Source organism: Callorhinus ursinus, unplaced genomic scaffold (assembly GCF_003265705.2).
Source record: "Callorhinus ursinus isolate GAN/ISIS: 27379988/994484 unplaced genomic scaffold, GSC_fseal_2.0 scaffold37, whole genome shotgun sequence".
NCBI lineage: Eukaryota > Metazoa > Chordata > Mammalia > Carnivora > Otariidae > Callorhinus > Callorhinus ursinus.
In genome coordinates this window covers 2,716,263-2,743,273 of record NW_027397099.1, presented here as the reverse complement: position 1 = coordinate 2,743,273, position 27,011 = coordinate 2,716,263, and the positions used below count along the sequence as shown (strand labels likewise).

The window sequence follows — 27,011 nt, the reverse complement described above, 5'->3', positions numbered from 1 at the left end:
CACTGGATGTTATGAAAAAAAAATGAATCATGAAAAACGAAAAAAAAACTAAATATGTAAAATATGGTGATTAAAATAAAAAAAAAAAAAATAAAAAAAAAAAAAAAAAAACCAAGTCTGAAAATAAGGGCTAACATTTTGAGGATACTAGAGTGGCAAAAAGAGAAGATCTGAATTCTGATCATGCCACTGAGAAGCTGAAATGTCCAATGTGGAAGCTGTCCTATCTTGAAATTTCTTTGGGAGTATATTTTCCAAATTTTTAAGTAATTTTGAGGTTTAAAAACATTTCACCGCAATTATAATTACTCTTAATGTGTACTTAGTAGATATCTGGTATTGTGCCAATGCTGTACCTGGATTATTTCATTTAATACAATAAATTTATGAGAGAGCTATTATGATGCCCATAAAACTGAAGAGGAGATTTTGTCCTACAAAATTAAATACATTACCCACAGTCACATACCTAATAAATGACACAGTTAGAATTCAAAACTTCTTTACTTCGAAGTTGGGCTCTTAGCTACTGACTTAATGTTATTTTATCAATACCAGAAAAAAATAATTAACATATTATGGGTTATGTACTGTGCTAATTTCCTGAAAATTGCTTTCAGATAAAAGTTTTTTAGAGGAAGCCATATCTAAAATTGTACATGAGAACAATATTAAGCCAACCCTAAAAATAGGCTTGGGAAACAGTATTTTCTATTTGGTAATGTCCTCACTAAATAAGTAATATGCTTTGCTTATTTCAGTAGCTTTTGAGTGGCTTGGAAAGCAGGACACATTGCAAAGATCTGTGTTGTTGGTTAGAGAGGTATGAATCACTTTTGTCAGGTGTGCATCCATTGGGATATACAGGAAGATCACCTTCAAGTAACGGGAATTCTCAAGAGCATAGCAGCAGTTACATGCTGAGGGAGACTGTTAATTTTAATTTCAATTATGATATGTTTAACAGGCTGCTTAAAAATATGCAATCATGGGGTGCCTGGGTGCTCAGCTGGTTAAGTGTCTCCCTTCAGCTCATGATCTCAGGGTCCTGGGATCGAGCCCCCCAACAATGGGCTCCCTGCTCAGCAGGGAGTTTTCTTCTCCCTCTCCCTCTGCCCCCCCCAACCGCTCATGCTCACACTCTCTCAAATGAATAAAATCTTTAAAAAAAAAAATCCAATCACTAAAAGTAAACAAATGTTTACTGAGTATTTCACTGAAGTACAGAGTACCATGCTAGATGTAGGAGACACAAGAGAAATATATATATGAAACATTAGCTATCCTGAAGCAGCATACAAATTCTTTTTTAGAAGATGAGATTAACACCCACAAAATAATGAGACCAAATGCAAGGAAGTGTATTATTAAACAATTATATATTAGTGAAAAAAGAGTTCAGAAAAGATAGATTCATAATCATCAAATGTGTATCTATATACCACCTTACAAGTTTTAAAAAGCTTTCATGTTAACTCATCTGATATTTCAGAAAAGATTTACAATCATCAAATGTGTATATACCACTTTTCATGTTAACTCATCCGATATTCACAAAATTGCATAAAGGCAGGAAAAGTAAATAATATATAATCAATTGTGACAACTACCATTCATGACAACCTAAAATGTATCAGACATTCTGTAAAGTACTTTTCATTCTCTCATTTTATCTTCATAAGAATCCCAGTTCCAGATGCTGAAACTTAAATGAACTACTTAAGAGCACACAATATTTCCAACAGTTGGTACTTAACCATCAAAGTTGATACCACTATCAATGCTAAGAGTTCTACTATAGAATTTTGCCAAAACTATGAGAACTCCAAAAACTATAAATACCTCAAGTCTACAAACTTTCCCTTAGTTTGTCTGAAAAAGAGTGAAGACTAACTACATTAAGTCTAACCTTACTTGAAATACCACGTAACTCACTGTGAAGAAAAATTTAAGATATAGGTCAGTTTAAAAGAGCCAATGCTTAAATACTCATCATGCAAAATCTATGTTAGCCTCCAAGGCATTTAGGCTGGGACTAAATACAAAGGAAACTTTCTAACCTTTCTTGATGTTAGTTGTTAATAAGAAAATGATGCCAAACAAAAACAAGAGTTTGTTGCTGCAGCAAAGCTTATCCTATCCTATCTAAAAAGGTAATAATATGTTTTTAGAACTGTTATTTCAAGAGATAATGTTACATATGTAATTTGAATCCCTTTGTTTGTGTAACACAAATCAGCAACTCGGTTTCCACTAGGTTTCCAGGTTTACTATTACCTAGAACTCAGCCTCCCAACCCCAGCTCAGTCAAGTCTAATCAAACCCCCCCAAAACTAGGCCAGTGTCACCAGATTCTTCTGAGAATAATTTGTACTTGAAAGTATCTCAATATAAAATTAATACCAGAATATTAAAATACTCCTGATGCATGGTCACTATGTTTTATTCTCAAAGGAAAAAAAATCCATGTAGAAAATCCAAATACGATTAAAAGATAAATTAAAAAACTAGAACAAAGAAAACCAAAGGGTTTTTGATGGCACAGTCGGTTAAGCATATGACTCTTGGCTTCAGCTCAGGTCTGATCTAGGGTTGTGAAATCGATCCCCAGGTTGGGCTCTGTGCTCTGCAGAGTCTGCTTGGGTTTCTCTCTCCCCCTCCCTTTGTCCTTCCCCCCAACTTTCTCATTCTCCCAAAAAAATAAAACCTTAAAAAAAAAAAGAAAACCAAAGGGCTTTCTCATTAATTTTTAAGTTAGAGCAGTGATTCTCAAAAATAACCACATTAAATTTTATTCATATATACATAGAACATAAAAGTTAACCACTAGCACCAGTTTTAAGTTTATGATTTAGTGCCATTAAGTACATTCACAGTGTTGTGCACCCATCAACAGTATCTATATCCAGAATTTTTTCATCATCCCAAATAGAAATTCTTCACCCATAAAGTAATAACCTATTTGCCCCTCCCCTACCTCACCCCTGATAACCTTTAATTACTGTCTTTACAAATCATACAACTTTTAGAATTATAAAATATTGGCCTTTTATATATGGGTTATTTCACTTAGCATATTTTGAAGATCTATCTATCTTGTAGCACATGTCAGAACTTTATTCCTTTTTTGGCCATGTAATATTCCATTGTATGGATATACTAGATTCCATTTACTGATATACCAAATTTTGTTTATCAGTTCCTTTGTTGATGGACACTTGGGTGATTTCCACCTTTTAATAACTATTCCATCATTTTTCATTAAATCATACACTTCATAAATTTTGCCTTATTCACTGACAGGACAGCAAAAATCCACACAAGATGTACAACTAGGTTAATTTCCACAAGAAAACATTTTCAAAAGACAGGCAATGGCCACTGAACCATCTTTAAAGACAAAACGTGCTGCTATCTAGAAACCCAGAACCATGTGTGCAAGGATTTGAAATTTAAGAGTTTTTACCATTGCTAATTGCTGCCATGTGGTTTTATTCCAACAATTCTTCCCTTACTATCTATAGGCCAAGAACACAGAAAGAGATCCATTCCTCCACTAGATAGAAGGCCTGTATTTTATTTTTCAAATGTCTTTATTATGAGGGGGGTTGAGACTGGCAGAACAAACTTCACAAGTAAAGGTAGAGAAGAGACCACATTGAAGAAGGTAAGAAGTGTAGAGACATGGCTTGGGAGAGATACTGATTGTGGCTGCTGCAGTGGGGAGGGAGCCATGTTCTTGGAACCAGCAAGAATTAACTCCTTGAGTTTTAAAGCTCAGAAGGCTTGGCTTGAATAGTGGCCAAAGTGCAATGAGGCTGCTTGTGGAGATAAGGTGGGGCAAACAGCCTGTGGTCATACAGCATGGAAACAGTGATCTGAAGAGTGCCTAAGGCACACAGTGGGGACATTATCTATTCATCTTGGTGCATGTCCTAGAGAGGCACCATTCATGGAGCAATCCCCCTGGGAACAAAGGAACTGGCAGATGCCATTTCCCACCCTGCCCCTCAGCATAAGCACAGGGCCACATGTGGGAACCAGCAAAGAGCAGACACTTGCTACCTAACTTGCTTACACCAAGCCCCACCTCCCCATGCTCTGGTGAGACTTCCCTTTCTAGTAAGCTTGTCTCACTCTCAGCATGGCAGATCCTTGCCCCCAGAAGACCAGCCCAAACCCCTGCCCCTGCCACTATGTCTCCCAATCCAAAAGATTTGCAGGGCCTCAGTTCCAGTGGTGGTGACAATAGGTCTCCTTTCACAAGCAGACCAGAGCACACCTAGTTAAAACTTTCCACAATCAGGCCAGGGACCAAACACTGCCCACAACAGGCAAAGAGAGTCTCTGCAGATGGCTGGCCTGAAGGATAAAATGGCCAGGGCACAACAGCAGAGCACATGCACTACACATTAAAGAAAATCCTTGAAGTGCCAGAGTCTGGGGAATAGGGGACACTACATAGCAGTACAGGACCTAGGCACTATAGGACCTCCTCATCATAAGGCCATTACCCTCAAGAACAGGAGATAGAGATGACTTTCCTAACACACAGAAACAGGCACACAGACTTAGACAAAATGAGAAGACAGAGGAATTTGTCCCAAATGGAAGAACAGGACAAGGCCATGGTCAGAGAACAAAGTGAAACAGACATAATTAACATGGCTGATAGAGAATTTAAAGTAATAATCGTAAATACACTCACTGGACTTGAGAAAAGTGGAAGGCATCAGTGAGACCTTTAACAAAGAGATAAGGAATAACATAGCACAGATAAAGGGCTCAATAAACAACATGAAATACATGCTTGACAGAATGAACAGCAGGCTGGAAGAAAGAGGAAAAAACTAATGACCTAGGAGAGAGAGTAATGGGAAGTCATCAAGCTGAACAAAGGACAGAAAAAAATTGGTCAAAAGAAGAATAGACTTAGGCAACTCAATGACTCCATCAAACGTAGTAACTTTCATATTATAAGAGTCCCAGAAGAAAAGAGAGAAAAGGGGGCAGAAAATTTATTTGACAAAAATAGTAATTGAAAACATCCCTAATCTGGAGAAGGAAAGAGCTATCCATATCTTGGAGGCGCAAAGAACCCCAAGCAGTATCAACAAAAGCAGATTAAGAGCAAGACATATTTTAATTAAACTGGCAAAATATAGTGTATAAAAAAAAATGTAAAAGCAGCAAGAAAAAAAAAGGGGATGCCCGGGTGGCTCAGTCAGTTAAGCAGCTGCCTTCAGCTCAGATAGTGATCCCAGGGTCCTGGTTTGAGTCCCACATCAGGCTCCTTGCCCAGAAGGGAGTCTGCTTCTCCCTCTGCCTGCCACTCTCTCTGACAAATAAATAAAATCTTAAAAAAAAAAAAAAAAGTAACATACAAGGGAAACCCCATAAGACTATTGGGATTTTTCAGCAGAAACTTCCCAAGCCAGAAGGAAGTAACATGATATATTCAAAGTGATGAACGAAAATAATGTGCAGCCAAGAATACTGCATCCAGTAAGGCTATCATTCAGAACAAGAGGAGAGGAAGAGTTTCCCAGACAAACAAAAACTAAAGGAGTACATGATCACTAAACCAGCCATGCAAGAATTATTAAAGGTGACTCTGAGTGGAAAGGAAAGACCAAAAATGACAGTATTAAGGTAGGAAACACAAAAACAGTAAAAATGAATACTTCTGTAAAAAAAATTAGTCAAGGAACTGCCAAAATAAAAGGATGTAAAATACAACATCATATGTCTAAAACATGAGGAAGAGAAGAGTGAAAAATGGTTCAAACTTGGGATGCCTGGGTGGCACAGTCAGTTAAGCAACCAACTCTTGGTTTCAGCTCAGGTCGTGATCTCAGGTCATGAGACTGAGCCCCACATTAGGCTGTGTGGAGTCTGCTTGAGATTTCCCTCTCCCTCTCCCTCTGCCCCTACTCCCTGTGCTGTCATGTGGTCTCTCTAAGATAAATAATCTTAAAAAAAAATGGGTTCAAACTTAAATGACCATCAACTTAATATAGACTGCTATACATAGATGTTATATACAAACCTAATGGTAAGCACAAATCAGAAACCACTAATAAATACGCAAAGAATAAAGAGAAGGAAATCCAAACATATACTGAAAAAAAAAAACCCAGCAAATCATTAAAGACAGAAAGACAAGAAAAGATCAGAGGAAATCTTCAGAAGCAACCACAAAGCAATAAAATGACAATAAATACATATCAATAATTCTTTTGAATGTAAAATGTAAATGGACTAAACATGCCAATCAAAAGACACAGGGAGACAGAATGGATAAAAAAACAAGACTCGTCTTTATGCTGCTTATAAGTGACTCATTTCAGATCTAAAGACACCTGCAGATTGCAAGTGAGGGGACAGAGAAATATCTATGATGCAAATGGATGTCAAAAGAAAGCCAGAGTAGCAATATTTATATTGGACAAAATAGACTTTAAAACAAAGACTGCAACAAGAGACAAAGATGCTACATAAAGGGGACAATCCAAAAAGAAGGTATAAAAATTGTAAATACTTATGTCCCCGACATGGGAGCACCCAAATACATTTAACAGTTAATAACAAACATAAAGGATCTAATCAAATATAATACAATACTAGTAGGGAACTTTAATAGCCCACTTACATCAACAGACAGATCCTCTAAACAGAAAATCAACAAGGAAACAATAGCTTTGAATGACACAGGAGACCCAAAAGACTTAACAGTTATATTCATAACATTCCATCCTAAAACAGCAGAATACACATTCTTTTCAAGTGCACATGGGACATTCTCCAGAACAGATCACGTATTAGGCCAGAAAACAAGCTTCAGCAAATTCAAGGCAGTCGAAATCATACCATGCACCTTTCCTGACCACAATGCTATGAAACTAGAAGTCAACCACAAGAAAAAATCTGGAAAGATCACAATACATGGAAGTTAAATAACATACTAAATAACGAATGGGTCAACCAGGAAATAAACAAAGAAATAAAAATTCCATGGGAACAAATGAAAATGAAAACAATGATCCGAAAAGTTTGGGATGCACGAAAAGTGGTTCTAAGAAAGAAGTTTATAGCAACAGGCCTACTTTAGGAAAAAAGAAAAATCTCAAGCAACCTAACACCTAAAAGAAGCTAAAAAGAATAAACAAAACCTAAAGCCAGCAGAAGGAAGGAAATAATAAAGATTAGATCAGAAATAAATGATAGAGAAACTAAAAAAGCAATAGAATAAAACCAGGAGATGGTTCTCTGGAGAAAAAATCAGTAAAACTGATAAACCTCAGGGCACCTTGGCAGCTCAGATGGTTAAGCATCTGCCTTCGACTCAGGTTATGATCTCCAGGTCCTGGGATTAAGCCCGCATTAGGCTCCTGGCCCAGCAGGGAGTCTGCTTCTGCTTCTCCCTCTCCCTCTCCCTCTCCCTCTCCCTCTGCCTCTGCCTCTCTCCTCTGCTCATGCTCTCTGTCTCAAATGAATAAAAAAATTTTTTTAAACTGATAAACTTCTACCATACTTATTAAGAGAGAAAAGACCCAAATAAAATCAAATGAGAGAGTTGAAATAACAACAAACACCACAGAAACACAATTATAAGAGAATATTATGAAAAGCTATGTGCCAACAAATTGGACAACCTAGAAGAAATGGATAAATTCCTAGAAACATATAAACTACCAAAACAAATAGGATGAAATAGGAAAGTTGAACAGACTGATAACCAGGAATGAAATTGACTCAGTAATCAAAAAACTCCCAACCAACAAGAGTCCACAATCAGATGGCTTCACAGGTGAATTCTACTAAAAAATGGAAGAAGAAAGAGAGACCAGCATCACCCTGATACCAAAACGAGATAAAGACCACACACACACACACACACACACACACACACACACAAAAGAACTAAAGAAAGAATGAACGAATGAACGAACTACAGGCCGATCACGCTAATGAACACAGATGCAAGAACTCTAAACAAAACACCAGCAAACCAAATCCAATAATACATTTAAAAAAATCATTCACCATAGGGGCGCTTGGGTGGCTCAGTCATTAAGCGTCTGCCTTCAGCTCAGGTCATGGTCCCAGGGTCCTGGGATTGAGCCCCACATCGGGCTCCTTGCTCAGTGGGAAGCCTGCTTCTCCCTCTCCTACTCCCCCTGCTTGTGTTCCTGCTCTCGCTCTCTCTCTCTCTGTCAAAATAAATAAAATCTTTAATAAAAAAATAAAATAAATCATTCACCATGATCAAGTGTGATTTACTCCTGGATTGCAAGGGTGTTTCAATATTTGCAAATCAATCAACATGATACACCACATCAATAAGAAAAAGGACAAAACCCATATGATCATTTTAATAGATGCAGAAAAAGCACTTGAGAAAGTACAACATGCACTCATGATAAAAACCCTCAACAAAGTAGGTTTAGAGGGAACATACGTCAACATAATAAAGACCATACAGGAAAATCCCACAGCTAACATAATGCTTAAGGGGGGAAAAACAGAGCCTTTCCTCTATGGTCAGGAACAAGATAAGGATGTCCACTCTCAAGTACTTTTATTCAACATAGTCTTAGCCACAGCAATCAGAGAATAAATAAATAAATAAATAAATAAATAAAAGGCAACCAAATTGGTAAGGAAGAAGTAAAATTTTCACTATTTGCAGGTGACATAATACTATATATAGAAAACATGAAACACTCCACCAAAAAAACTGCTAGAACGATAAGCAAATTCAGTATAGTGGCAGGATACAAAATCAATTTTTTGTTGCACTTATGAAATCTGTTGCACTTATACACCAATAATGAAGCAGAAGAAAGAAACTAAGAAAACAAACCCATTTACAATTACACCAAAAATAATAGAGTACTGAGGAATAAATCTAACTAAAGACACGAAAGACTTGCACTCTGAAAATTATTAAACATTGATGAAAGAAACTGATGACACAAAGAAATGGAAAAATATTCAATGCTCATAGATTGGAAGATCTTTAAACTGTCTACACTACAGAAGCAATCTACACATTTAATGCAATCCCTATCAAAATACCAATAGCATTTTTCACAGAACTAGAACAAACAATCCTAAAATTTGTATGGAATCACCAAAGACCCTGAATAGCCAAAGCAGTCTTGAAAAAGAAAAAAACTGGACAAACACATTGCAATTCCAGACTTCAAGTTATATTATAAAGCAGTAGTAATCAAAACAGTATGGTACTGGCGCAAAAAAAAAAAAAAACAGAAAAACATAGATCAATAGAACAGAATAGAAAACCCAGAAATACACCCACAGTTATAGGTTAATTTTCAACAAAGCAAGCAATGATATGCAATGAGTAAAAGTCTATTTAACAAATGGTGTTGGGAAAACTGGACAGCAACATGCAAAAGAATGCAACTGGACCACTTTCTTACATCATACACAAAAATAAATTCAAAATGGATTAAAGACCTAAAAGTGAGACCTGAAACCCTAGAAATCCTAGAAGAGAACACAGGCAACACCTCCGACATCAGTCATACCAACTTTTTTTTCTAGATATGTCGCCTGAGGCAAGGGAAACAAAAGCAAAAATAAACTATTGGGACTACATCAAAAGAGAAGCTTCTGCACAGTAAAGGAAACAATCAACAAAACTAAAAGGTAACCTACAGAATAGGAGAAGGTATCTGCAAATTTCAAATCCAATAAAGGATTAGTACCCAAAATAAAGAACTTACACAACTCAACACCTGAAATGCAAATAACCCAATTAAAAAATGGGCAGACCTGAATAGACATTTCTCCAAATAAGACTTATGATGGCCAACAGATACATGAAAAATGCTCAACATCATTTATCACCAGGAAAATGCAAATCAAAACTCCAATGAGATACTACCTCACACCAGTCAGAATGGCTAAAATCAACAACACAAGAAACAACGGGTGTTGGCAAGGTTGTGAAGAAAAAGGAACTCTTGTGCACTGTTGGTAGTAATACAAAGTGATGCAGTCAAAGTGGAAAACAGTATGGAGGTTCTTCCAAAAGTTAAAAATGGTATTTACCCAAAGAATACAAGAATAATAACTTAAAGAGATACATGCACTCCTATGTTTATAGCAGAATTATTTACAATAGCCAAATTACAGAAGCAGCCCAAGTGTCCAATGACTGAGGAATGAATGAAGATGAGGTATATATATACACAATGGAATATTATTCAGCCATAAAAAGAATGAAATATTGTCATTTATGACAACACGGGTGGAGTTAGAGAGTATAATGCTAAGCGAAAAACATTAATCAGAGAGAGATAAATACCATATGATTTCATACATGTGGAGAATTTAAGAAACAAAACAAATGAGCAAAGGGAAAAAAGAGAGACAAATCAAGAAAGACTCTTAATTATAGAGAACAATCTGATGGTTACCAGAGGGCAGGTGGGTGAGTGGATGGGTTAAATAGGTGACAGGGATTAAGGAGTACACTTCTTGTGATGAGCACCGGGCAATGTATGGAACTGCTGAATCATAATATTGTACACCTGAAACTAATATAACAATGTACATTAACTGGAATTTAAAAACTTTTTTTTAAAGATTTATTTATGAGAGAGAGAATGAGAGAGAGAGAGAGAGAGAGAGAGCATAAGAGAGGGGAGGGTCAGAGGGAGAAGCAGACTCCCTGCTGAGCAGGGAGCCCGATGCGGGACTCGATCCCGGGACCCCAGGATCATGACCTGAGCCGAAGGCAGTTGCTTAACCAACTGAGCCACCCAGGCACCCCTGGAATTTAAAAACTTTAAAAAAAGTCTTTACTTTTACTTGTGACAAATTAAACATAAATTTTAGTAATGGTAAGACTTATCTATCTCAAAAAGTTATAACTGTTATTCCATTTACATAACATTCTCAAAATAACTAAATTATAGACATGTAGCAACTGGGATCTAGGTGGAAGATCTGTGGCTATCAAAAATGTAGCGTAAGAAATCCTATGGTGAGGGCACCTGGGTGGCTCAGTTAAGTGACTGCCTTCGGCTCAGGTCATGGTCCCGGGGTCCTGGGATCAAGTCCCACATCGGGCTTCCCCCTCTCCCCCTGCCTGCCATTCCCCCTGCTTGTGCACGCACTCTTGCACGCTCTGTCAAATAAATAAAATCTTAAAAAAAAAAAATCCTATGGTGAAAACAGTTATGTACTTTGTAATGGGTTACATGAATCTACACACAAATACAACTGCATAGAATAAATGCACACATGCACACAAATTAGTGTATGTAAAACTGGTAAAATCTCAGTAAGGTCATTAGATAGCTTATTTTTCGGTTGTGATGTTATACTGTAGTTATACAAGATATAGTTACCATTGGGCAAAACTGGGTGAAGGTGTACAAGGCACCACTCTATACTGTTACTAGCAACTACATATGAATCTAAAATTTCAAGATAAAAACTTTAAAAAAATAAGGTTTGTGACTTAAATGCCAGATATTGTATGATGTAAAAAAGAACTGGCCTGGGAGTGAGAAGACTTTGCTGCTTCTTTTGGCTCTAAGTTACTCAAGCTTTCTGACTTTCATCTATAAAAGGGACTATCTCACAATACTGTTGAAAAGACTATATGAAGAATGTATTTCAAAGTACTGTGAAAATATAAATGATATTTTTAGATTTTTGACATAACAATAGCATATGCCATTTACTGAATGTTTTTATGTACTAAGCATTATTGCAAGGTCCTCTGATAATTCCAATTTTCTAATAACCTAATCTTGATAACCCTACCTCCTTGTATGGATGTCCTTGTCCATATAATTATTCCTATTTGACAGAGAACACTTAAAAATTCAGAACAATCAAGTAACTTGCAAAAGGTCACTCAATAAGAGTCATCATTATTTAATCTTTACTATATGTCAGGCACATATTTAACATTGTATCACTTTATTTAATGCTATCAAGTATTATAAATTTCCATTTAACAGGATCTTAATCAAGGTTGTATACTCATCTATTAAGAGGCAGTCCTGAGTTTTGAATCCAGGTCTGTTATATAAATTTTTATACTAATTATGTACATAGGGATAGGTTATAAGATTGGCATATAAGATGTTTATAAAATCATTTTCTTGATAAGTCTAGAAAGGCTATTACTTGAAAAATTTTCTTAATGCCTATATTAAAAAAACTCTAGTCCAGAAATTCCTTTTATTCTTTTATTTCTTAAAAAGGGAACTTTTAATTAACCTGATTATTCAATTCCTTTACTGCTTTATTATCCAAGAAAGACCTTAAAAAAACCCACTGTGTATTTATTCAAAAGATAGAAAAATCATGATCTGAAGGGGCACACACACCCCAACGTTTATAGCAGCAATGTCCACAATAGCCAAATTATGGAAAGAGCCCAGATGTCCACCGACAGATGAATGGATAAAGATGATGTGGTATATATTCATATATATACAGTGGAATATTACTCAGCCATCAAAAAGAATGAAATCTTGCCATTTGCAATGATGTGAATGGAACTAGAAGGTACTATGCTAAGTGAAATAATTCAGAGAAAAACAAATACCATATAATTTCACTCTTATGTAGAATTTAAGAAACAAAACAGATGAACATAGGGGAAGGGAAAGAAAAATAAGATGAAAATCGTAACAGAATCTTAACTATAGGAAACAAACTGAGGGTTGCTGAAGGAGAGGTAGGGGGATGGGGTAATTGCGTGACAGGCATTAAGGAGGGCACCTGATGTAATGAGCACTGGGTATTATATGCAACTGATGAATCACTAAATTCTACCCATGAAACTAATAATACACTACATGTTAACTAGATTGAATTTAAATAAATTTTTTTTAAAAAAACCCATGTTTTGCTAATGATGCATGCTTACTATTAATATTATCATGGTCCTTTTATCTCTTTATTTCCTTTGATCCTGCTCTTAAAAATTATTTTGTCATTACAAAAAATGGAAATGTCTAACAGATTTTAAGCATCTTCCTGGATTACCTCTTTCATATAATGACAATGTCTCATTTTTTTCCTCCAGTTTTATTGAGATATCATTGGTATACTGAGATACCACTGTACAAGTTTAAGGTGTATAACATAATTGTTTGACTTACATATATTGTGAAATGATTACCCCAATGTTTAGTTATCTTCTATCTATAAAGATACAATAAGCAAAAAAAAAAAAAAAAGAGAGAGAGAGAGAGAAAGTTATTCCTTGTGATGAGAAGTCTTAGGATTTACCCTCTTAACTTTCATATGTATCCATCATATAGCAGTGCAAACTATAGTCATCAAAATGTACATTATATCCCTAGTACTATTTATCTTGTAAGTTTGTACCTCCCCTACCCCCTGCCACTTGTAACAATAAATCTGACCTCTTTTCTGAGTTTTGTTTTCAGATTCCACATTTAAGTGAGATGATATAGTATTTGTCATTCTCGAATTTATTTCACATAGCCTAATACCCTCGAGGTCCATCCCTGTTGTTACAAATGGCAGGATTTCCTTGTTTTGTTTTTTATGGCTAATATTCCACTGTGTGTGTGTGTGTGTGTGTGTGTGTGTGTGTGTGTGTGTGTGTGTGTGTGTATCACAGCTTTCATATCCATTCCTCTTCTGATGGACACTTAGGTTGTTTCCATGTCCTGGCTATTGTAAATAATGCTGATATGAACATGGGGGTGCAGATATTTTTTCTTCCCATTGTTAGTTATGTCTAATCATCCCTGGCTTAGATTTTCTTGCCCTCTATTTTTCAACTCATAGAAATCACACAGTTTTGTAAAACTCCCTTTATTAAAGGGTACTAAATAGATCTCCATGTTCACCCCACAACCCTTGTCGTTCTCATTCACACTAGACTATATATATTCTTTACTTAAGACTCTTGGTTTTTGGCTTTTCCAAGTTTTCTTCCCACCTTCTCTTTCATATGTTGTGTCCTTCATTTCAAGGTCTCTAAAAAGAGAAATAATGTCTCAATTTTCTCCATGACTCTCTTCTTTTTCCCTTTATCTTTCTCTCAGGAATCTTTATTATCACAAAGGTTTTCCAATTTTTCTTCATCCGCTAACTTTTTCCCAGGTTCTTAAGCTGGGAAAGCATTTCTTTACTTGTCAAATAGCTTCATGAATGAATTTTATTTTCCTCTAAACCAAATACTGAGTGTCTGTTAATGGCTTATCATCCTCCCTGTCACTCAAGATTTAATCTTTAGATTTTTCAGTCTTCCTTCTTACGATGGGCAACAGATCAGTGTGTTCTTAAACTGAGGTCTTATATTAAAAGAGTAAATAACCTAAATCAAAATCATGAGTAAGGGTTGTTAAAAATGCCGATTCACGTGCTTCGCCCCAGATTAACTAGAATTTCACACAAGATCCCTGCAACCCGCCTTTTAAACAAACACCCCATCTAAATCTTAGGCACACTATGTTTGGGAGCTAGTGCATTACATCAAGTATCATCTAATTCTGTAGGTTGGTCTACCTTTTCAATGTTTTTCATTTGGTTCTCTCCTTTCCTATGGCCTTTACCCTAGTTTAGGGCTGCTTAATCTCTTAGCTGGACATCTGTAATAGGACTTCCTTGCCTCTAGGACATTTTCCACTCTAATTCATCCTACACACTGGAGTCTTATTAATCTTACTAAGTCACAGCTCTGCTCATTTAATGTGACAAGAATTTATTGAGAGCATACTATATACTAGGTGCTCTAGGGCAGGAGGTTCCAAATGGGGCTGATAATCAAGAGTCATTAAGTGAGAGAAGCCATTTCAAAATAGATTCTCTACCATCCCTCCAGGCCTATTAAATTAGAATCTCTAGAAATAGAGTTGAGAAGTTTATTTTTAAAAAGTTCCCCAGGTGACTCTGATATTTTTGGGCAACACTAGATTGGAGCATATAAAGACTAAGACATTCTTGTGTATTTCAGAGTGCACTGGGAAAGATGTGAACATATACAAATAGCTACCATATAATACATTGATTAATGCTATACTAGAAGTACCAGGTGCAGTAGGAAAGATTAATTCTAACTTCATTAAATACCTTTAGTAACACACCCAGCTGGGAGAAATCTTTTCCTCTTCTAATTTCCCACAGTACTTTATCTATAATTCTCTTAAAGTCTCACTTTTATCTTGCACTATAATTACCTTTGTATATTTCTCAAGTCTTCTACAGTTGTACTTGGGGGCAAAGCCTTGGCCTTATGAGGGCAAATAATCTGACAAGGAATTTTTTGAGTTCTAGTTTATTTATAGGATAAAGCTGTACCAAAACAAACTTAAATTATACATAGTTATGCCCTTAATAAATTATCTCAAAAATAGGATGTCTCTAACTCTTGGATATACGAGGCCAAATTTGTGGATTTTAAGCACAGCATAGTACGGCCCTCAGTAAAGTTCCTTCAACACAGCACGTTCTCAATACAAAGTTATGTATGAACCAATGAGATCTGGGGAAAACGACTTTGAATATGCAAAAACATACTTAATATGTCCAGTATCTATATTTTTTTTGCATATTCAAAGGTTATAGATTCCAAATTAAATAATATGCTGGTAGTTTTTGCAAACCTATGCCTTGTAAGCCAAAACCAGTTAGCCTCTTTGTTTTGTTTGGATAGCCCAGTATTATTAGGGTGTTTTGTTTACAAATTTTAATTTAAATCTCTTGCTTAGGCAGATATTCTCTGATTTACCACAGGCTCTACTACTTCTTATTATCTTACACTAATGTGATTACATATTTATGTCTATATAAATGGTCTAAACAGGAGAGTTCTATTGGTGACAGACAACCGCTCCCAATCTTTTCTGCTTTTTGAGCGTAGGCTATTGTTAAGGGCTGGACTGTGTGCACCTCCCATCAAACCCCCTCATTCCTATGTTGAAGTCCTAATCCCCAGCTTCTCAGAATGCAGTCATATTTAAAGACAAGATCTTTAAAGAGGTAATTAAGCTTTAAAAAAAAGTCTTTATGTATCATATGACCTCACTGATATGAGGAATTCTTAATCTCAGGAAACAAACTGAGGGTTGCTGGAGTGGTGGGGGGTGGGAGGGATGCGGTGGCTGGGTGATAGACATTGGGGAGGGTAGGCGCTATGGTGAGCGCTGTGAATTGTGCAAGACTGTTGAATCACAGATCTGTACTTCTGAAACAAATAATGCAATATATGTTAAGAAAAAAAAAGAAGACGAAGATAGCAGGAGGGGAAGAATGAAGGGGAGTAAGTCGGAGGGGGAGACGAACCATGAGAGACGATGGACTCTGAAAAACAAACTGAGGGTTCTAGAGGGGAGGAGGGTGGGAGGATGGGTTAGCCTGGTGATGGGTATTAAAGAGGGCACGTACTGCATGGAGCACTGGGTGTTATACGCAAACAATGAATCATAGAACACTGCATCAAAAACTAATGATGTAATGTATGGTGATTAACATAATAAAAAATTTAAAAAAAATGTCTTTAGGATAGACCCTAATCCAGTATGAACGGTATCCTTTTAAGAAGAAATTTAGACACAAAAGTTTACATGCACGTAGGAAAAAGACCATAAAAAGACAAAGGCAGAACATGGCCATCTATATAAGCCAAGGAGAGAGGCCTCAGAATAAAATCAACCGTGCTAACAATTTGATCTTGGACTTTCTACCCTCTAGAATAAGAAAATAAATTCTGTTGTTTAAGCCATCCAGTCCGTAGTATTTTGTTAAGGTTGTGCTAGCAAACTAATACAGCTGCCAATTATATTTAACATTAATCTTAGGCATTTTTACATCAAAATCATGTTTACCATGTTCAAGTCATTCTGCCAGGTACACTGGCGAATACCATTCTAAGCAGTTTAGAATCTAGTAGATGAGGCAAACTATATGTAAAACACATTTATCAACATAAAAAAGAAACATCACAAAGCCTAAAGCAAAAATGCCTAATAAAGAGCATATTATAATACTATAGGTGGTTTGGAGTGAGTTGATTATGGGTTACATCTCAAAAAATTTAGAATTTAGCCTAGGTGTTGAAGGATAAGAGTCAACTAAGTGGAGGGGAAAGGACATCTAGGTGAAAGGAACAGTGTACAAAGTCAAATATATCTACTATTTGAATAAATATTTTTTCCAAGTTACAGGTACATCTAAGGAGTTCAAGTTTCCTTTCTCAACCCTAAAGTCACTATATATTTTTAAATTAATGACCAAGTCCTTATAAAATTTAGGCATTGTTTTTTCCTGCCAGATAAGTAACAGTCCAACTGACTTTGTTCAGTACAATACTGACATCCAAAGGATGCTCTGGTTCATCTCTAAGGTCTCCTGGGTTCCTGCTGAGATTTAGTTTTATTTTCAAATGGTCTGTGAGGGCAGTTAAGCAGCTCATCGAACATTCTCTTTTGAAATTCTGGCCATTTTTTAATCTCTTGCCTATATATCAAATCTCATCAATTAGATGGCTCCACGATGCAGGTGGCCTGTGTTTTCCTAAGTGCCTCTTTTGCAGAATGTATTACACAGTTCATTAATGTTTCATACCTAAGCATTCTAATGTATTTAATTTTTTATTTAATGAAATCTCTAACCTAGAGGCTGAGGAAGTTATTCAAAATGTTTCATCCAAGCTGCTGGAAAAGTGCTCATTAGCAGGGAGTTCTAAAGATGGAATATTAAGAAAGAGGTTGGCAGGAACCTAAACACATATAGAGATCTAAGCTTTTATAAATGCTTCCCTGCCTTAACTCTAGAGGACTAAATTCTTCCTGATAAGCAGATAAGTTTTGCTGATGTTTTCTTAAAGATTTTGGTGACAAGAATTTAACAATGACTTTTGTGGTTTGTTAAAAGGTGTGTTTTAAAGCTGCAAAATCTTTTAAAAAAATTATCTGTCTTTAAAGAGCCTATTTATCTTCTATCATTTCAATGTTTACTTTCATAAATAAGACTTAGGTGAGATCAACATCATCAAATGAGATACACGTTTGAAACAAGGCGCCATATTTAGCACCTGGCTTCAATTATTTTAGATTGATTCTCTTAAAGAAAGGAGGAGACAGCTGAATTAGTTTGATTCTTAGAACGGTTTAGGCTCAAAGCACCTGCCCATTTTACCATCTGCCTTCAGATTTGTGGGAGATTAAGAGTTTAAGTAAGAGAAGCTTTGAGACTGTTACAGAAAATTTGAAAATTCGGGTCTTTGTCCATTACCAGGTTAAGATGGAATTTGGCAGTCAGGAAGAACCAACATTTTAAATTTAACAGTAAGTCGAATTGCACCCGGTGTTTTAAAACTAAAAAACATGTACAGTGCAGTAAAAAATCCGCACTCTAAGAAGTTACTGAATTTTTACCTTTTCCTTTTTTCAGTACCCGCTCCTCGTGTGACAAATTGGACTAGAGTTTCCATAAACCCCAATTTAACGAGGGGATAGGGTTACCACACGCTTACCTGAGGGAAACAACTTGCACTTTGTAACTGGACAGGAATATCGTTTGGTGATAGAGAAGGGTAAAGGAAACGGAGGCCGGTGGCGTGACCCTAGCACAGACCCGCCTTTACTCTTGAGGAAACTGCCTCGGCCCAACAGCTCCTCGTCCATCTAGCAGGGCTGCTTTTCCCGCGGAGTCTCGTCTTCCGGCCAGAAGTCACCTCGGCCCGCCCACCCGGAAGCCGTCGTCTTGGCAACAGACTATCGACCCGCCCCCATTCTTTTGCCTCGCCCACCGATTAGGGCGTCTGGAGCCATTCTGGCTTTGATTGGTCCATCTCTCCTTCACTCTAGGAGACGTTTGGGGCGGTGCGACTCCAGACTTCATATTTGAATTTGTGGCGCGTAGAGTTCTTGAGGTGCGGAATGGGGCTGGGCGTCTTACTGGAGCCGGTAATCTTGTGGTGAGCGACTCTGAGGGGAAAAATGACAAAAAGGGAGGCTGGAGGTGGAGGGGCCCTGAGTCAGAGAGGCCGTCTCGAGATGGGGGACTTCAGCCGTCAGCTTCACTCGCCTGAGGCAGGACCTCTGTCCGCCTACACACAGCCTCTAGGTTCTTCCTCACGTCGTTTTCCCTGCGATTCAGAGACTGCACGTGTGTCCTCGGTCAGTCGCCCCTGAAGGAAGGCTCCTCGTAACGCCGCTCTCCCTCTTTCTCCAGTGCCTCTCACTTCCCTCCCCAGAAACAACCCTCCAGCTCTGACGCGCTTCCACGTCCCACCAACACTTTATTCCCACCGCTGTCTTTCATAATTATATCCTCGTCCCCCTCATCAGCAGTATCAGAAACGTTATATCTGCACCTGACTGTGGAAAAATGTCTCCGCAGCTACTGGTGAGCGTCCCACACCTCACAGGCTGAATCCAGAACGTTCCTTAACAAGAACGAGGGTGCTGCTGTCCTAATCTTCCCAAGTGGGATGTAATGAAGGTCACGTGGAGAACGCACGTGGAAGCTCTGTATAAAGCACCACAGAAATGTAAGTTACTATTGTGCAGTTGCTGACTCTGAATGATGATGGATTCATATCCAAAACATGGTTATTTTGTTCTTGGTCAGACCTATTGATACATGCGTTTCACGTGTATGTTGGAGTACAGTCAAATTCTGAGGCTTGATCTGAAACAAAAGCAACCATTGATTGAAACCTCTTCACTAAATTTCAACTTCTTTGGTATGACGTGATTTCCCTCCACTCCCCAATGTATTTAAATGTCAAGTTGAGATTCAGGACCATTTCAGAAGTTTTATGCTTTAAATGGACAGCTTTCCCTAACATCTCCTATGTCTATGAGAATCTTCTATTTCTTTGTAATTTGATCGTTCAGTGTAATTTTCTATATGTCCAGCCTCTAGAACAGAGGTTCTTAACTTTGGGGAGTGGTGTCCATAGTCTCCTCTAAGAACCAAGAAAAACCTTGGAGGTTTTGCATGCAATATAACACAGAAAAATTTTCTATCAATATCAGGGAGTTTTAGAGTCCACTTTGACATATGGATATCTGTAGGGCCCCAGTCCAGTTCTAGAAGTTTATTTCTATTTTTTGAAAAAGTAGTAACGCAACAAAAACAGGTGTTTTACTTAAATGACATCGGCATTATTTTTTATGCGTTGAGACTTACAGTTCTGAAGCAAGTAGGGATTGAGAAGTCTGAAACAGTTGAATTAGTAGCAAAACTTTTAAAGGAGCACTGATTTAAGAATTTTGGAGAAGTCACTGAAATGCTTCTTAAAGTCATAGGAAAGTCATCCACAGATGAGGGTAGTATATGGGCACATAGGCATACAAGAAATAAGTTGACAAGACAATTTTGAATCCAGAATCTTTTTGAATTAACATAAAAAGTAGGAAAATTCATGATTGACACTAAAAGTTAAAATAATTTACATGGCTTAATTTTTTGGATGTTTTATATTGAAATAATTTTTATTGTGAAATTCCACCAACATATCTATTGTCCATGGTCTTCTGAACTATTTCAAACATTATTTTTTCACATTAGAACTTCAGTTCACCTGAAACTTAATTTTGTGTATGTTGTGAAGTTTGGCTTTAACTAAATTTTTTTTTTATTGTTTCAATGCTGTTTGGAAATCTATGTTCCATGGGCCACATCTGGCCCACCATTTTTGTAAATAAAATTGTTGGAACGCAGACACATCCATTTGTTTACTTGTTGGTGGCTACTTTTGTGCTACTCTGTCACAGTTTAGTAGTTGTGACAGAGGCTACATGGGCCTCGAAGCCTAATATATTACTATCTGTCCCTTTACTGAAAATTTTGCCAGCCCCTGGAATAGGACATTCTTTCCCCACTAAATGGATAATGTCATGTGTGTCCCATGTAGGTTCCGTATGTTTGTCTTTGTTTTTGAGTTCTCTATTCTGTCTCATTTGTCTAGCCCTGCACACTCAACACAATTTTTGCATTCCTTTAGCTCTAAAATAAGACAATATCCAATAGGTTAAATTGCTGCCCTTATGCCTCATACCAAGTTGTTTTTCATCTTATTCTTGGCCCTTAGATCCTCCATATTAATTTTATGATCAGTTTACCAAATGCCATGAGAAATTTTTTTTGAGGGTTTAATGGTAATTACTTTGAATATATAGATTATTTTGGGAATTATCATCTTTATGATATTCAAACTTTCCATCCATAAACATAGTGTACCCTGATTGCTGTTATGTCTTTTAATGTGATTTTATATCTGTTTCCTTTAGAGTGTTCTTAAGAGATTAGTCTTTGGTTTTGCTTTCTTGTGCCTAGTCTTAGGATTAGTGCAAGGCTGGCTGATTTCTTTAAGTGATGTGAGATGTAGGTCTTCTCTATTTCTTAGAAGTTTGTATAGAATTGGTATTATTTCTTAAATAGAATGCATCAGTGCATCTGTCTAGCCCTGGGATTTTCTTTGTGAGAAGGTTTTAATAAAATTAAGAAAATGAGAACAAAGTTTACTTGCTTACATCTTACCATTTCTGGCACTCTATTTCTTTTTCTAGGTCTAAGTTTATATCGTTTTCCTTAAGTCTGAAGGACTTTCTTGACCGTTGCTAATAGTGTGGCTTGTTGGTCATGGATTCTATTGGTGTTTATTTGCTTGAAAATGTTTTTATTTAAGTTCGACTTTGAAAGATATATTTTTAAACTATATGTAATTTTGGTTTTTAGCACTTTTGTATTATCTTCCTGCTTGTGTTGTTTTTAATATTTGAAGTTGTATTTTGTTCTCTTGTATGTAATGTCTTCTTTTGATCTGCTTTTTAAAAAAAAATTCTTTTTAAGATTTTTTATTTACTTATTTGACAGAGGGAGAGAGCGAGAGCAGAGCAAGCAAGAGAGAACAAGAGTTGGGGGAAGGGGTAGAGGGAGAGGGAGAAGCAGACTCCCCGCTGAGTAGGGAGCCCAACAACATGGGGCTTCATCCCAGGACCCCAGGATTGTGACCTGAGCTGAAGGCAGACGCTTAGCCCACTGAGCCACCCAGTTACCCCTACTTCTTATTTTTAAAGTCAGTTTTATTGAGGCAAAATTTACAGAGTAAAACTCACTTTTATTAGGAATACAGTTCCATGAATTTTGACAAATGTAAAGTTTGAACTTTTACCATAATCAAGGTAGAGAGTATTTATGTAAGTCTACAAAATTCCCTCATACTCAATCATCATCAATTCTCCACGCCCACTCCCAGCCCCTAGCAAAACTAATGTCAGATCTGCTACTCATAGGTTTGCATTTTGAAAACTTCTTGTTAATGGAATCTTTGTTTTTTTTTTAATTTTTTGTTATGTTAATCACCATATATTACATCATTAGTTTTTGATGCAGTGTTCCATGATTCATTGTTTGTTCATAACACCCAGTGCTCCATGCAGAACGTGCCCTCCTCAATACCCATCACCAGGCTAACCCATCCCCCTACCCCCCTCCCCTCTAGAACCCTCAGTTTGTTTTTCAGAGTCCATCATCTCTCATGGTTCGTCTTGTTAATGGAATCTTATGTGGCCTTTTGTGTCTAGCTTCTTTCACTTAGCATAATGCATTGAAAGTTCATGCATGTTTTTGCATGTATCAGTAGTTTATCCCTTTTTGTGTGTTGAGTAGTATTCCATTACATATATGTACCAAAATTTGTCCATTTGCCAGTTTCTAGACATTTGGGTTGTTTCCAGGTTTTGGCTATTAGCAATAAAGTGCTATAAATATTGGCCAATAGGTCTTTGTGTGATTATAGATTTTTATTTTTGCTAGGTGACTACATAGGAGTGAAACTGCTGGGTCATACAGTAAAAATATGTTTAACTTTACAAAATACTGCCAATCATTTTTTCAAAGTGGCTATTCCTTTTGTTTTTCTACCAGTAACTTATGATCATTCTCATTAGTGTACATTCATATCAGCTCTTGGGTGTTGTGTTAGTAGTTTAAATTTAACTGTTGCAGTACATGTGTATTGTCTTTTTGTAATTTTAATTGCATTTCTCTGATGACTAATGATGTAAATTATCTTTTGTGTATTTGCTTTATGTATAATTTCTGTGGTGAAGTATCAACATCTCTAATTTTTATGCAGCTTCATTGAAGTATAATTGACATACAATAAATTGCATATATTTAAATCCTATGCTTTGAAAAGTTTTGATATGTGTATACACCCATCACTACCATCAAATTAATATACATGCTACAACATGAATGAACCTTGAAAACATTATACTAAGTGAAAGAAGAGAATCACAAAAGGTTAGACATTGTGTGATTCCATATAAAATGTCCTAATAGGCAAATCTGTAGAGACAGAATATAGTGTTTGCCAGGGACTGGGAGAGGGAGAAGAGGAGTGGGAGTGGGGTTTCTTTTGGGGGATGATAAAATGTTCTGGAATTAGAACTTGTGATGGCTGAATAGTTCTGTGAATATTCTAAAAAAATTAGAGTTGTATTTTAAAAGGACAAATTTTATGGTGTGTGAACTATATATAAATAAAGCTGTTTTTTAAAAAGAGGGAGGGGCACCTGTGGGGCTCAGTTGGTTAAGCGTCCAACTCTTGACATTTGCTAAGGTCATGATCTCAGGGTCCTGGAATCGAGTCCAGCATCTGGCTCTGTGCTTAGCGGGGAGTCCACTTGGGATTCTCTCGCTCTGTCTCATTCTGCCCCTCCCCCCACTCATTCTCTTTTCTCTCTCTCTCTCTCTCTCAAATAATAAATGCTTAAAAAAAAAAAGAAAAGGAAAAAACCCACTAGTTGTGATCCGCTAATGGGCTGTTCAAACAACATTGTTCATAAGTGCAAAAACATGGAAACTAACTCAATATCCATCAGTAGAAGAATGTTAAAAAAATGAAAAATTTAAAAAATTGAAGCTATTAAAATAAACAGAAATATGTATCAATATAATGAATCTCATCATAATTTGAGCAAAAATAGATTGCACAGGAATCTAACAGGTATAATACAGAATTAAAGCTTAAAAATATATAGAACACTATATGATTTAGTAAAAATATGCAGAATTCATGGGATTACAAACATCAGCTTCCTGAAAGTACTTGGTTGTGGAGATAACTTGTGATATGTACTTGTAGCAGGGAAGAACAAAAGAATATTACTAAGGAAGAATGCATACAGTGCTTAAACTGTATCTGCTAACATGTTATTTTTTAAGCTATGTGCTAGGAATACAGAAATTTTATTTTATTTTTAAAATGTTTTAAATAATTTTTTATAAGAAAACAGAGCAAAATGGAAGTGGAACCATAGAACCTGGAAAGAATAGCCAAATTTTTTTTACTTACAAAAGAGTAACAATGTCAAATATAGAATTGAGAACAGATCAGATCCAACTGAGAAAAGGATGTTGAGGGAGGACTGATTTGCATAAATGAAGTTATAATATAATTTCTGTTAAAGTTATATTTTCCTTTGGGAAACCAAGCAAAAATATAGAGCAAGATGACCTGGAAGCAATTTAACGCATATTTTGCAAAGTGGTACTACTCTCAGAAGTCAAACAGGAGATTTTAGTTAAATAGTCTCAGGAGAAAAACATAAGGATGTGGGATATGGGGAAATGCCATGAGATCTTTCTTACATGGCATAGGAGCTCAGTTAAAAGATAATCACCTTGTTAGAAGGTACCCTGAGAAACAGATTATACAGGTGAAACAAGAGGATCCTTGAGTGGTTTCTAGGGTTTTGATATCAGACCCCATTCTAGTATCAAGGAATTCTAAAAATTTGATCCTTGTCCACAAGGAGGAAAGGAATTTATTAAAACTATACCATCAAGCCTTTGCCTGGGAAGAGAATTTTTTATAAAGAGAGGACGTTGTAGAAGCTGTGAGTTCACAGGGCTAGTGTCATTTAAAAAGCACTACCCACAGAGATAAATGAGGAAAACAGGAGTCCCAAGAGACTTCCAGAAACCCAGACCTGCAGAACATGGACAGGGATTACATGAATTCTGTACAGTTTCTTAAGTGTAGTGATATTCTCTATTTTAGGTCAAATGATATCCCCCAAAAATATATGTTTAAGACCTCACCCTGGGTATTTGTGAATGTGACCTTATTTGGAAATAAGGTCTTTGCAGATGTAACCCATTTTAAGATCATACTGAATTACGGTTGACCCTAATGCAGTGATAGGCATCCTTACATAGAGAAAGGAGAAGATTTAGATTTAGGGAAGAAAGGAATAAAAAAAATCTTAAGACCTGTTTCATTTTTTTTTTTTTAAGATTTATTTATTTATTTGACAGAGAGAGACACAGTGAAAGAGGGAACACAAGCAGGGGGTGTGGGAGAGGAAGAAGCAGGCTTCCTGTGGAGCAGGGAGCCTGATGCGGGGCTGGATCCCAGGGCCGTGGGATCATGACCTGAGCCGAAGGCAGACGCTTAACGGGCTGAACCGCCCAGCCCCCTCTAAAACCTGTTTCTGTGGTAGTGTATAGCCAGCTTATGACAGACATACCTTATAGGGGTCTCATTTGTTTCTATGAGGAATCCTCAAGATTCCTTAGAGTAACTTACCTAGGTATTTGACATTACTCTCAAAAGCAGTTAGCATTGCTGGGAAAAAAATTATAAGCAAGAATAATAGTAATAGCAAACAACAGCTAACCTAACATTTATCATCTTATGGTTATCTCATTTGTTTCTTCTGATAACGATTATCCCCCTTTCACAGATAAGGAACTGAGGTCACTGGAAATTTGGCTTACTAAAAAATCCCAACATTTCAGAACAAGACATCACCCTCTCCCAAGAGAGTATGGAATACAGGAGTTCAGGCATTAAATAGTACTAGTTAACAACTGTCTGAGATTCTAAACTTAAGACCTGTTTGAGAATGGAAGGGTGAATGACATTTTAATTATGTGGCCTGGAGTTAAATTCATGCAACAAGTATCTTGTTGCTGTTATAGAAATAAAGGTGTGATTTCTCAATTGTCATTTTATGAAGATGACACTACTTATTACAGTCACCCCTCTTCTAAAATTAATGACAGTGTTTTGTTTTGTTTTTTAACTTAGCATGTACTTTTATTCTCTACCTATGAAGATAAATCTGGAACAATATATGCAACTCACTAAATCTTCTTCAGGTTAGACAACCATTAGTATTCTCTTCCATCATGAGACTTCTAAGAGCATACATAGAACCTATTTATATTAAAAAGTAGATATTGTATTTCCCTTCAAGGAAACAGATATCAGGAACTTGAAAATGTCCCAAGTACATAAAGATTTCTCTTACTTTTTTTTCTGGAAGAATATAGATTTTTTTTAAAGCAAGAAGAATATTAAGTCAAATTACTAATAAAAACTCTTTCACCAGTTGTGGTAGGAAATAAGTCTAATCTTATCTAAAACAAAAAGAAAATCTTAGAAATTTAAGATTATTAAAATTATAATTAAAATGAGGTAATATGGAAGATAAAGTATATCCCAAAATATCTTAAATCCCAAGTTTTTATTTTTCAGAAAATTTTCAGATTTCCTGTTCCTGCATTATGGAAGAAAAGATAACCTAAAATGCTCTCACAAAAAAACAAAAACAAAAACAAAACAAAACCTCATATAAAAGGGAAATCTCTAGGGTCTAGAAGCATTTAAGGTGCTGGGGGAAAAAAAGCAATAAACCTATAGACTTTATCCATTCACCTACTGAAGGGCATCTTGGTTGCTTCCAAGTTTTGGCAATTATGAATAATGCTGCTATAAGCATTTATATAGAGGTTTTTGTGTGGACATGATTTTTCAGCTCTTTTGGGTAAATAGCGAGGAGCATGGTTCCTGGATTATGTGATAAGAGTATATTTAGTTTTGTTTAAAAAACAAACAAAAAAACTTGCCAAACTCTCTTCCAAAGTGGTTGTATCGTTTTGCATTTCCCCAGCAATAAATTAGAGTTCCTGTTGTTCCCCAGCCTCACCAGCATTTGTTTTGAATTTTT

General features: G+C 36.4%; 1 long non-coding RNA gene across 1 annotated transcript in view; it reads right to left on the bottom strand.

The window, feature by feature from the left end:
- The window catches only part of LOC141370530 (uncharacterized), a 181,293-nt gene extending 162,608 nt beyond the window's left edge, over positions 1–18,685 (bottom strand). The window contains exon 1 of the long non-coding RNA XR_012374615.1: positions 18,509–18,685. This is a non-coding gene — a long non-coding RNA (uncharacterized lncRNA). The remainder of the gene's footprint in view (positions 1–18,508) is intronic.
- Between the last annotated feature and the right edge of the window lie 8,326 nt (positions 18,686–27,011).